We start from the raw sequence: 14479 nt of genomic DNA, 5'->3' as shown, positions 1-14479 counted from the left end.
GGATCTTGCACGTAATAATTTACGATAAAACTAAGAATTAAATGAAAATAATCGAGGTTCGGGATCTTGCCTCGGGGTTTTGTCGAACAAATCGACACAGACGCGTCGGCGCTGAAGGGGCAACGGATCTGGCTGAGCGGGTCAACGGCAGCGATGGGGAGGGGTTTGCGGATCTCAGGCGGCAAATAAGGCGGAGGACGTGGGGGCGAGCGGCTGTGGGTTGCGGGTGGTTGTGAGTTCGTGAGAGGGGGACGGAGGTGCTCAGGCCTGGGGGTTCGACGGCGCGGGGGAGGCGGCCTGAGGTGAGCGGCGCGGGAGGATGGAGAGTGGCGCGCGACTGAGGAGGAGGCGACGTGGGTGGTCGGACTTGGAGAGGTCGGTGGCGTGTGTGGAGGGTGGCAGTCGGGGCTTGAGGAAGGAGTGCAGGCAGGGGCTTGGGCGTGGTCGGAGGCGGCGGTGTGGGCGTGTGCGTGGGCTTAGGGAGGGTTGCCGGGTTGAGGCAGAGCGGCGGCATCGGGTTCTTGAAGAAGAGTAGAGAGAAAGCAGAGGCGGCGGCATGTTGTGAACAGGAGAGGAAGAAGAAAAACGAAGCTAATATATATGTTTAAGATTAGGGTTTTGAAAAAAGAAAATTAATTAAAATAATTAATTATTGATATTTAAAAATCAAAATAATTACGGAATAATTATCTATAAATAAAAACGTACATGTTGAGCTAATACAATATTTGATACGAAATAGTTGAAAAATACCCATATTGTATAATTAAACGAGAATAATTAATAATAAACACTATCATCCCAAGTGACCGCCATTGCTTTCCTCTTCTTGTTATTTTGAATATTGTTGAAGTTGTTGAAATAACTTGATTTTTGTTTATTCTTCAACATTGGACAATCTTTCTTCATATGCCCTGGTTTATTACACTTAAAACAAAGAGGGTTAGTTGAATTTGAATTCTTAAATTTAAAATTACCTCTTTTGATGAATTTTCGAAATTTTCGTGCAAACATGCCCATTTCTTCATCATTATCATCTGAATCTTCTTTATCTGAAGTAGTATTAAATGCAAGAACTTTCTTGTTCTTAGATTCTTCATCATTCTTCCTATCTTCAAGTTGTACTTCATATGCCATAAGATTACCAATAAGATTTTCAACCGTAAGAGTTGACAAATCATTGGCTTCTTCAATAGCGGTAACTTTCTTTTCCCATTGTGGAGTAAGTGAACGAAGTATCTTTCTTACCATCTCCACTTGAGTATATGTTTTTCCAAGACCAATAAGAGAATTTGTGATGTCGGTGAATCTTGTGAACATTTCTCCAATAGTCTCATTTTCCTTCATCTTGAATAATTCAAATCTGTGCACAAGAACAGAAATTTTAGATTCTTTAACTTTAGTAGTACCTTCATGAGTTACCTCGAGTGTGTGCCAAATATCATATGCGGATGTGGCCGTTGACACCCTATTGAACTCATTCTTGTCAAGTGCACAAAATAAGGCATTCATTGCTTTAGAATCCAAATTCGCATTGTTCCTTTGAGATGTAGTCCATTCCGCGAAAGGAGTTGTTGGTTTCTCATATTTTGTTTCAACGACGTTCCAAAGTTCGTAGCCAAGAGATTGGAGATAGATCTTCATCCTACACTTCCAGTAGTTGTAGTTCGTGCCATCGAACATTGGAGGACGATTTGTAGAGTGACCTTCCTTGAATTGTGATGTATTTGACAATGCCATCTTTCACCTTGCTCTGATACCAAATGTAGGATCTGAAATAGATACACTTGAACACTAGAGGGGGGGTGAATAGTGTTCTTTTAAAATTATTGCAAAGTAGATAATAAATTGCAAAGAAAAAATGGCAATCTCAGAAATTTGCAAACACAAACACAAGGATTTTATACTGGTTCCACCAAACTGGTGTACATCCAGTCCCCAAGCAAATCCCGCTTGAGAGTTTTCACTATGATTTTGAATAAACTTACAAAATCAAATGCAAACCTGACCAATTTGCAAGTTCCTGCAAATTGCAACACCAATTGACAAACTCCTTGTCAATTTGAACACCAATCTCTAACCCAAGAGACTAACCCTCTCACAACCGAGAGAAAACTTGTTGAAGAAGAACACAATGATCCTATAAGCCTTGAATGTGTAATAATGTGCAGCAGTGGCTTAGGATTCTTTTAATCTTTGTAAAATTGCCTAATTGATTTGTTTTTGATGAAAGTATATAGGCAATTTCAGAAACTCTTCTTTTTCAGAAAATCAGAATGTTTTTCACTTAGGAAATTGCTCAAGAATCAAAGCTTATGGGTATGTATATTTCTCCAATTTTTCTGAACAAATAACCTATATATACCCCTTGAAAAGACAAGTTTTTAAAGTTTGAAAACGTTTAAAAACGGCCAAGAACTGTCAAATATTCAAATTCTGAAAACTAAAAAACTGTCTCTTGTAGTCGACTACTGTAGTCATTAGTCGACTACACTGAGTTCAGACAGACTCTGTGTTTTCGGAAAATGTTCTCAGTAGTCGACTATAATGATAATTAGTCGACTACACTGAGTTCAGACAGAAACTTGAAAACTTATATTTTTCTTCAGTAGTCGACTACTGTAGTCATTAGTCGACTACACTGTAAAAAGACAGAAACTTATGTTTCTGTCAAACATCTCAGTAGTCGACTATAATCTATATTAGTCGACTATACTGTAAAAAGACAGAAACTTGTATTTGAGTTATATACATGAGTAGTCAACTACTATCCTAATTAGTCGACTATTAAGATCAAATATTCAGAAATAATGAGTTTTTATAATTAAGTTTTAACTACTATTCTAATGGTTAACATAGGGGATTTCTATAGTTAACCAACACACTAAGCCTATGTTAGTGTGTTCTAAAAATATGTGTGTGTGCGTGTGTGTGTGATCAAGGCTTGTACAAATATTCTAAGCAAAGAAAAATTCAAATACATTATCTTTTGTTCTTCATTTTCTTCACTTCAAAATGCCTTGATATTCACTTGCACTGGTACATATTCTGATATTGAAATCTGCATATGAAAGTTAGTGCACACACAATATAAATTGTTATCATCAAAACATTATCATGGAGAATTGATATTCAACAGTGCTCGCGTGCACACGGGGCCACCAAGCTAAATAGCTTCTGGTTTGTTGGAGGTTTCAGAAAACCTTAATGCGCATACATGGCTAAATAGCTTCTGGTTTTGTTCCCTCACTAAAGTTCACTTTATTATTTATTTTTTCAACCTTTGGTATTCCCAACAGTTGCAATCCTTGGTTTTTCCAATATTTTTCAACCGTAAGTGTTCCCAACGTTTTCAACCTTTGTTTTTCCTACAGTTTTGATTTTCATCTATAAATTGAGACTTTTTCTCCTCAGTTTGGACACTGAAAACCTTCTGTGCTCTATCTTCTTTCCCTTCAGAGAGAGATCTTTGTTGTTCTTTGTAGAACAGGTTATTGGAGTGCATCTTAACATATTGTCTACGGCCGTTGAATCCTGTGAGGAAAGACGTCACTATAGCCTTTTGCACCGAGGAGGGGCGAAATCATTTCTTAAGGACAGTGATTACACGCCTCGGCAGTTCGCCCACCTTGTGATTTATTCCGGTCATAAGCAATTTACAACAACAATCTTAAGAAAAGAGCTATCCAATGGCTGGATCAGAATATGGTGTCAACAACCCCGATGCTGCAACCACAAACATCAATGGAGTCTCGATTGTCGTTCTGCACGAGAATTTTTTATTTGCGCGACTTCTCCCTAATAAGTTGAAGATCGAACAGTTCTAGGGAGATCATTTCAAGCATTGGAAGGAAAGTGTTTTTGATGCCCTTGATGTTCTCAACTTTGCTGAATATCTCACTGAAAAGGAACCTCTACCAGGTTCGGTAGATTACGAAGAAAAGCTAGCGGCTTAGCCGGGGGTGTGGGCTCCTCCAGTTTATCCTTCACGTGTACGTGTGTGTGAAAAACCCAACTTTTTGTTCCCTCACTAAAGTTTAATTTATTATTATTTTTTTAACCTTTGGTGTTCCCAACAGTTGCAACCTTTGGTTTTCCCAACGTTTTTTAACCTTTGGTGTTCCCAATGTTTTCAACCTTTGTTTTTCCTATAGTTTTGATTTTCATCTATAAATTGAAACTTTTCTCCTCAGTTTGAACACTAAAATCATTCTGCGCTCAATCTTCCTTCTTGTCAGAGAGAGATCTTTGTTGTTCTTTGTAGAATAGGTTATTGGAGTGTATCTTAGCCTGTTATCTGCCGTTGAATCCTGTGAGGAAAGACGTCATTACATCCTCTTGCACCGAGGAGGAGCGAAATCTTTTCTTAAGGACAGTGACTACACGCCTCGGCAGTACGCTGACCTTATGATTTGTTCCGGTCATAAGCAATTTACAACAACAATCTTAAGAAAAGAGTTGTCCAATGACTGGATCAGAAGATGGTGTCATCAACCCCAACGCTGCAACCATAAACATCAATGGAGTCTTGACCGTCCTTCCTGCATGAGAATTTTTTATCTGTACGACTTCTTCCAAATACGTCAAAGATCGAACAGTTCCAGGAAGATCATTTCAAGTGCTAGAAGGAAATTTAATGCCCTTGATGTTCTCAACTTTGTTGAATATCTCACTGAAAAGGAACCTCTACCAGGTTCGGTAGATTATAAAGCAAAACTAGCGGCTTGGCAAAAAGGTAACAAGGTATGTCGCCATACCATCCTATGTACCTTATCAAATGAGGTCTTTGATATTTACTACTCCTATAAGAATGCACATGAAATATGAGAAAATGACAAACAAGTATATTATCGAAGATGCTGGTACACATAAATATGTTATAGGTAGTTTTCTAAAATTCTAGATGAATGAGGAGAAATATGTCTCCTCTCAAATTCATGATTTTCTTATACTTATCAGTGATTTGAAAACTTAAGGGAATTATCTTACCAGATTCATTTGTTGCTGGATGTTTAGTTAAAAAACTCCCTGAGTCCTAGGATTATTACAAAAATCGTATGAAACACAAGCGGAAACAAATGTCTCTTAAGGATGTAATTGTTCACATCCATATAGAGGAAAAGAACAGGGCTCAGGATGTTAATTTAGCTAAGAAATTTGATTTCAAAGCTAATATTGTCGTAGATAAACCTAACAACAAGTTCAATAATAACAAAAAGAAGCCATTTAACAAAAATCAAAAGGACTGAAGGTTAATGGAGGTACCTTCAAGAAGAAAAGTAAAGGTAATTGCTATGTGTGTGGAAAACCAGGACACCACGCTTTTTAGTGCAGGTACGGGAAAGATAATAACAGAGACAAAGATGACAACAAAAATCCTCCGAAAGCAAATTTTGCTCAAGGAAATGTTTTTGTGGTTGTTGTCCCTGAAGTCAATCTGGCTGCTGGGGAGAAGAACTGGGCGGTAGATTGTAGAGCTACTCGCCAAATTTGTCGTGATGAATTAGCCTTCTCAACATACACTAAAGTTAATGATGGTGAAGAACAAGTCTACATGGGAGGCTCTCGTCCTATTCCTGTCAAAGGGAAAGGTAAGATCAATCTCAAGTTGACTTCTGGTAAAACCCTTGCTTTGACTAATGTCCTGCATATTCATGAAATTCATTCAAACTTGATATCTATTTCTTTGTTGGGAAAAGCTGGTATTAAGGTGGTTTTTGAGGCTGATAAGTTTGTGAAACTTGATATCTATTTCTTTGTTGGGAAAAGCTGGTATTAAGGTGGTTTTTGAGGCTGATAAGTTTGTGTTAAGCAAGAGTGGTACTTTCATTGGGAAAAGCTGGTATTAAGGTGGTTTTTGAGGCTGATAAGTTTGTGTTAAGCAAGAGTGGTACTTTCATTGGTAAGGGTTATTGTAATTAGGGATTGTTTGTTCTGAATGTTATAAATGAAAAACCTTCTTCTGCTTACTTGCTTGATTCCTTAGAAATGTGGCATAGTAGATTTGGACATGTTAATATTCAATACCTAAAACGGATGAAAGCATGTGGATTATTGTCTGAATTTTCTAATATCAATTTTGATAAATGTGAAGTATGTGCTGAAACAAAACCCATAAAAAACAACCTTGCAAATTTGTTTCTAGAGATAAAACTGAGTTGCTTACCTTTATTCATACTGATCTTGGTAAATTTAGGAGTATTATGTGTTGGTCTTCTTGTTTTGATGATGTTTAACAAATAATTTACTTCTAATGTTGTTTATCTAGTATTTGTGTTTTCGTATTTATTCTAGGCAAACAATGCGTTGGAGGATGGATGGAATAGAGCTTCAACGATCATATCCAAAGGAGGTTGGTGGAATGTCGGTGAAGCTTATGCAATTCTAGTTCAAGATCCAAGTTCAGCTTCATCCGCAAGTATACCAAGTCGAGCTTATTGAAGATCAAGATCTAGCTTGGGTAAAGTTATATATATACATACATAGTTTTTGAGTTTTCATGTTTATAAATATGAAATCACATATTTCATATTTACTATTGTGTTTTTGAAAACATTACATAAAATATGTAATTTTTGTGAAAATTCTGTATTCTTAGTTTTTGGACTTAACAATAATCATATATATATATTATTAAGTCTATATAATCATTGTGCAAAGTTTCAAAACATGGTTTAGCCTAAATGTCAAAATTCACATGTTTATATTTTCATGTTTTGGCCTATTTTGTAAAATGATGATATCTTTCATTTGGGAAGTCCTTTTTGGAAACTAGTCATTGTAGCATGTTTATTATCATGTCTACAATTATTCCCTAAAGTTTTACATTTTTTAGAATTTATTTGATATTTTTAAACAGTGTTTTAAAATCAGAAAAATAGTTTTCAAAACTTCATTTTCATGTATCAGTCCTCGGTCGGCCGCACCGGTCGACCGCACCTGTGTTCATTCATCAGTGGGCAGTAGAGAGTTTGTCGGGCGGCCGCCCCCGCCGGCCCGGTCGACTGAAGAAGTCTCTGCTCGTTTCTCAGTCTGGGATCTGGATCGCGGTCGACCGTGAATTTTTTCGGTCGACCGCCGAACTCCTAATAGTAATATTGTACAGAAATCTGTTTCCTGATTTTCTGGGATTTTTATTGTTTTGTTTGTGGTTTTGGCTGATGGTTTCTCTTCCTATATAAACCCCTCAACCCCTCTTCTATCAGCAACCCAAAGGATAGTTTTTAAAGAAGTTTAAAAGAGTTTTGAAAAGGGTTTTAGTTGGGTTCAAAGTCTGGTTTGAAGATTTTTTTACAAGTGGAGAAGATCATTTACAGTGTCTGAACTTCAATCTCCATCTCTCCATCTTGTTATCAATTGAAAAGTTTTCTAAACTCAAACTCTAGCTTTACATTTATATACTTGTTTAATTATCATTGTCCTTAAGCTAGATTTTATATTTGAGTTTAGTTGATTTGATTTTATTTACTCATTGTTACACACACCCACTTTGAGCTTATTGTATTTGCATACATAGTATATTAGGGTTGTGAGAGATTGTAACATTGAGTTGTGCTTTATTGTGTTCTCATCTATTGTAGAGAACAAATTTATATTTGTTACATTGTGAGTGTTGTAAGGTTTTCGGTGAGCTAGAAACCGAGTGTGTTGTGAAGTTTTCGGTGAACTAGAAAACCGATTGTGAGGAGTGACGTTGATCGGTGAGCGTTGAAAACCGACACTGTGAGGTGTAAACGTTATTCGGGTGAGCGTAGAAAACCCGGTTGTGATAGTGGATTTCTCCCCGGGAGTGGGGAGCGGAGACGTAGGATGGAAGGTCCGAACTCCGTGATCATTTGAGTGTGTTTGAGTTTGTTATTGGCACATTTACTTTTGCATTTATCTTATATCGCCAATTGTGCATTGCTCATTTATTTCATCCACTATCTAGTTCATTTTGTTTACCCTTGTGTTAGTTTATATATCCTTGCACATACATTGCCTATATCTCTTTGTTAGGATATATCACCTTGTGTATATTGCATATTCTTCCTCATATACATTGTTGTATTTCAAACTTGTTAATTAGTTTCAATTGGCATTTAATTGGATTAGATTAGCATAAGACCCTAATCACCCCCCCTCTAGGGTCTAACAATTGGTATCAGAGCTTGGTGTTCTTTGATTTAAGGTCTAACCACCTTGAGTTAAAGATCCAAGTTATCTTATTTGTGCTAATCTTATTCTGATTACATTTGTATCTTGCTTGCATATTTTTACAAATTATGAATATGAATGATGCATCTTGTTTAGGCTATGATTCTAGTATTGCTCCTAAATTCAATGTTTTCCCCTATGCTCAATGGTGCTTTAGATTCAAAATATTTGTTCAATCTAAAAATATCGATTTATGGGAAATCATTGATTGTGCTTATATTGTGCCCATGTTAGAGAAATCCAAGTGGAGCAAACATGATAAAAAGATGTTTATTATGAAAAAGCTTATGTTAGAATTTTTATTAAATACATTTGATTCATTTATGTCTAACAAGCTTGATTCTTTTGATAGTGCTTACACCTTATGGACATTTATTAAAGCACATCAAGGGGACTTGGAGGCGATCCGACAAGGTTTGGAGGATCCCGCTTTAAGTTCAAAAAGAGCATCATGCACACGGCCACTAGGCGATAGCCCTAGTGAGGTTTGCGAGTTCGAATCTATTAATGATTTACCTAATGATGAACTTGCTTGTGCTAGTGAAAAATTACAACGCCTGAGGTAAAAGCAGGTAATATTGCTCTCCAACCTTCGTCAATTTCAGATCCCGAACCTCTGGAAAAGCCCCACCGCAGCGCGGATTTCCCCAAGTTCAAGAATCCTCCGAAGGATCGTATCGGTGCTCTACCCGAGGATCGAGGAAAAGCGCTTGATAAGGAGAGCTCGAGATCATCAAACGAGCCGCAAGCCAATACCCGGACTGGGGGTCGTACGCGACCTCCTAACAAACGTATTCCTACAATGGCCAGCTCGGCGGTGTGTGCAAAAGACCAAGAGCCCGTTAAGGTTTCACCCCCACAAAGGAGTGATTCCAAACGTGCGACTCTTGCAAAGGCCAACAAGGCAATGATTACTCAGAAAAAGACGTGTCGGACAGACGAACGCGTTATACCTGGGAACCCCTGTGAGCAGCTGATAGGTTACTCCGACTGCAAAGTCAGTTCATAAGCATGCTCATGTGTATCATTGTGATTTTTGTGGTAGAGTTGGTCACTTAGCTAAGTTTTATTTTTATTTGCGAAAAATTTCTAAATCGCAAAATATTTCAAGTAGACCAACATTGTTTCAAAATGTTTCTCATTTGTAAAATAATCTTAAAAGATCATCTTTATTTACAAATGTTCCACGTGCACCTTTTAATGGTCAACATAAGCAAATGCTTCATTTCCATTGTACATATTGCAATCGGAAGGGTCATTTGAGTAATTATTGCTATGACCGATCCCGTGCACCACATATATCCAAAGAAGTTACCATCAACATGGTCAACAAGGGAAAGTCCCCAATCATTTCAGGTGGTTCCGACCCTAATTTCTCTTTAGGAAGCAGGGTCAATTCGGGGATATCTCAGCTTCAGCTAGAAGCCGTCGGAGATAACGACGACCGTGGGATTCATGAAGAAGTCCATTCTGATGAAGGGGTGTCTCGGCCCCAAAACCGAGACACCCTAGGGTGTCTCGGCCTTGGCCGAGACACCCCAAGGAGTCTCGGCCAAGGGGGAGACACCCCCGGGCATCTCGAGTCCTGTTTTGTCCCCATATGACTGTTTTGGACCCGGATACGCCCGTTTTCGTCGATTATTGGATGTTTTGATGAAAATCAACACCAATCACCTAGGACTTTGAGCTTTAATGATAGAGGTCATGTCCCTAAACAAACCGGCACCAAGAATACTTGGGTGCGAAAATAATTTTTAAGCCAAGAATTTTAGTACTTTTATCTTTCTTTTTCTTGGTTTTGAAAATTATGCTTTGAAATCTTTGACATGAAAACAATTTTTCTTTGATCAATTCTTTTGTTTTCATGACTATTAGTTTCGATTTTGTTGAGAGGTTTGCACTTATATAACCCTCCGGATTTATTGGGTGTTTATTCCCAAATCATGTTTACCGGATGCTAGAATATTTATATGGGTTGATACTAGCTCAAGAGCTAGATATAGTTGCCTCTCTTGATTTTTGAAAATCAATGATGGTTTGGTTTTATGGATTTCATTTGATTTATAATTTCATTGGTTGATTTGTTTTTCATTTGAAAACTTTTTGCATGATTCTCATGTTCCTCTTTTGATTTCATAAATCTATTTTTATACTCTATGTTTTTATAATTGTGTAATGAGACACTTCTTTCATAAATGATATATTAATATGTGTTCTCATTGTCTTGTTTGTATGTGAGTTATGTTTAGCATATCTTTCATTTATGCTTACTCACATGTTATTGTCATGATCTTTTGTTGCATATATTCTATATGGCATTTTGATAGGGGGAGTCTTCCCTATTCTATTATTGTTCTTATACTCACCCATGCATATTGATAGGAGGAGCTTTCGCTCTCTTAATTCTTTTGTCCCCTTTTTGATGTTGTCAAAGGGGGGGAAATATTGTGAGTATATTCTTTCTTGTTTATATGTATGTGAATTATAATTTGTATGTGAATTATAATTTGTATGTGGATTATAATTTATATATTCATTTACTTTCATACATATATCCTTTTTGTAAATTGTTTGTCATCATCAAAAAGGGGGAGATTGTTGGCCTTCTTGTTTTGATGATGTTTAACAAACAATTTACTTCTAATGTTGTTTGTCTAGTGTTTGTGTTTTCGTATTTATTCTAGGCATTTCGTCGAATACTTTTGTAGGGTTTTCTTGGAAGAAGAAATCTGAGTTGAATTTGAAGAGACTGGGAAAGATTGGAGATGGGTTTCATGGGAAGAGGGTTTCTTTGTTGGATTTGGCGATTTAGGGAAATTAGGGTTAGAGTGGAAGCACGTTGAGTTGCTTACAGTTACAGGAGTTGGGGTTTGATGAGAATGAAGACACTTCCTGTATTCGTTGCAGCTGCTGCTTAGATCGCTTCTCATCGGAGTTGCCTTCGGCATTATAGACGGAGGAGTTCTCGAATTGGAAGTTTGTATGGCTAATTGACAACAGCCATCATAAATGTTGTGCCCTTATAGAGAATTCATTGCTTCCACCGCATGTTGCTGTGATTGAAATTATATAAGAGCTTGAAAGCCAGTCATCTTCTGAAATGTGACGATCTTCTCTACAAACATATATGGAGAAAACACTTAATACAACTCTTTCACCGTTATAGGATATAGCATTGTGTAAATAGTGACTAAGAGGATTCGATTGGGTTGTGAATCCTGATCTGCACCCTTCTAAAGAACTTTGGATGGATTTGACATCTTGTCGAGTGATTGGCTCTTCTCTGATCTTGTGATTCATTGGTCCAGATTCTTAGAGTTCTTGAATTCTTGGAAAAAAAAACTGAAACTGATAAGACAACTCATCCATGGCTGCCCTCAATTGATGTTGAGATCCATCAAGCTCTGATATCAATTGTGAGGATCTCAAGCCCCTGTTGATCCTCCAAGCTCCGTTTCTAGCCATGGCTGAGATTAGAGTTCAGTTGAGAAGAATTACAAGAGTAAGATGAAGAGAGAAATGAGACAGAGGTTGAAGAAGAATGAAGACAGAGATGAGAGTTGAGGAAAAGAAACTTATGATTCAATTCATTCATGATTTCATTCCTTTTACAACTTCACTACTTATACCAATCGGTTCTAAATTCCCGAGTTACAGGCATGTGCACAACAGAAATAGGTAATACAATTGTAACTGAAATAGAAACAATTATTACAAAGGACCTTGTTTAAAAGTCTTTGCAAGTCAGCCCCCAAGCTATGCGTATCAGTTTCCAAAGCTTGTGTATCAGTCCCCAGCTTCTCAAACCATCAGTCTTCAAGCTTCCAAGGTCTTTGGCTCAATTGACAGGTTCCCGAGCTATTCATCAGGTCCTGACAGAATGCTACCGCGAATCCCTACTTTCAAAGGCCCTAATTTTTAGTAATTCCTATTCAAGTATACCCACCCACGTACTCTTTTCGATTGCCTGCTCCGCCGATCAATGCTCGTCCGTCCCCGCCTTCAAGTTAGCTTCCTCTTCTCCCTCTTCATTTCACTGCATTTCTCCGTCTCTCTCTCAGAACACAGACTCCGAACCATGAAATCCATAGGAGAGAGGGCGGAAATGAGCAAAGAGAACGGAGAAAATGTGGACATGGCAGACAATGACCAGTGTTAAGATTCGACGTCCCACCCCAGAGGGATCACTACTACAAAAGGCCTTATTAACAATGGTTAGAACCGTTTCAAATAAGCCTATTTGTAACAGTTTCAACCGTTTCTAATACATTAGCAATGGTTAAAACCGTTGCAAATGGTCCGTTGTTACTAATGTCGTTGCAGTTAGCTTATAGCAACGATCAACAACCGTTGCAATAGTTTGCAACCGTTTCTATTAGAGTTTTTTTTATAAAATTTTAAAAAATCCACGTCAACAAAACTCAACCGTTACTAAAATATATTACTAACGGAACGCAATCGTTGCTATAAGGTTTAAATTTTTATTTCATAAAAAAATAAAATAATCACGTCATTAAATTCCAACCGTTGCTAAACTGTATTAACAACGGAAAGCAATCGTTCCTATAAGATTTTTAAAAAAATCAATACTATATAATAGCAAAAAATATTATAGCTTATTCCATTAATTAGTCATAGCATTGATATTCACCTATTTTGCATCAGCTATTTCATCCACTTCAAACGTGACAATCATTCAAATGAAACAAATCATTACCACTATAAAAAATATAACTTTGATCAATTTAAAAAAGAACTAAGAACTGTTTCGTACAACATGTGCAAGCAAATCCAAAAATTGATGAACAATCACAAAATTTTAATTTGGACCATTAATTTATAAGGTTCCCAACTCTACACAGTAAAACTTCTAAGACTCAATAACAACCATTAATTTATAAGGTTCCCAACTCTACACAGTAAAACTTCTAAGACTCAATAACAAATCTAACAAACAAAAATTATCCAAATGACAGACTCAATAACAAATCTAACAAACAAAAATTATCCAAATGACATACGATAGTAAAGAAATAAACAATGACAAAGTAGTATTCAAATGATAAAGTTCAATGAGGCCATAGCTTATCAAGTTCACAATTCGTTCATTCATAATGTTTAATCCGATGACTTCTCCCACCACTCCATTGCAGCAAATTTGAGTCCCCTCGACCATTCATCGCCTTGCAACCTCCATCCATATCATGCATGTGCCTTCCAAAATAGTAGAGATTAGAGACTAAAGCTATTTATCTCATTTTCATGGACTTCAACTAGATAATTCATTTAAAAAAACAAATGAAAAGTTTTGATATAATAACTACATTCATGGAGTTGACTGGGACTAATATATCCATGTCACTGTTAGTAGATTGCACAATAGTGTTCCATTGATCTTGTTTGCTACTTATTCCTTTATCATGATTTCAGCACCGGGTCTGCAAACTTGTTAGAGTGCAACATTAATAAATCTTGTGAGGGGTAATATAATTAGAGTTTCATGAACCGAAGAAGGTTGTTTAGAATGGTTGCTACTTACTCTGGAATTGATATATTTCATGCTACCCGTCTTATACACTGGGCCTCTGAAGTACATCTTTTATGAGGGGGAGGAGCCAAAGAAAAATAAATTCGACTTGTATTCGCTAACACCTCTCTATTTGGCAAAATTTCTAGTTGTGGGTTGAAAGAATTTGTTGTGATACATATCCTTCATTGTATGATGAACTAACATTTAGCATTCAGGCATTATTACATCATTTGAAAGAAATAATTTATTAGCTATTGTTTTTTCTGTACCAGAATACATTTTTGTTCTTGACAAATAAGTATTCAATATTGGTGATGTATGGATCTGAGGTATAAATTGCTCAATCAATTCTAATATGTACATCAGTACATCTATGTAATCATGCTACTGGAATACTGTAGGTTCCCATCTTGCACAGAGTGTAATATTAACACTTAAACTACATGCTTGTACTATGACTTATGGTTGTAAGTACTTACTGATTTTGCCGTACCTACTAAAAAGAGAAAATGAAAAGAGAAGTAATACATCAATCCCTACATTAGAAATGTCTTCCCTATTGTAATGGTTGCTAGATTAGGAGTGGTTCGGCTACAAGGTGCGAACAACAAGCTTAAATTTCGTACATAGACTCCAATTCAATCCAAAAGGTGTTTTATTATGAAAATTATGTGAACAACAAGCTTTCTAGAAAATATATTCGAACTTGTAAAATTTCCCTATTTTAAACATATAATAGCAAGTTGGATATAA

This window comes from Asparagus officinalis, chromosome 3 (assembly GCF_001876935.1).
Source record: "Asparagus officinalis chromosome 3, Aspof.V1, whole genome shotgun sequence".
NCBI lineage: Eukaryota > Viridiplantae > Streptophyta > Magnoliopsida > Asparagales > Asparagaceae > Asparagus > Asparagus officinalis.
Note: the sequence above shows the minus strand (reverse complement) of the source record.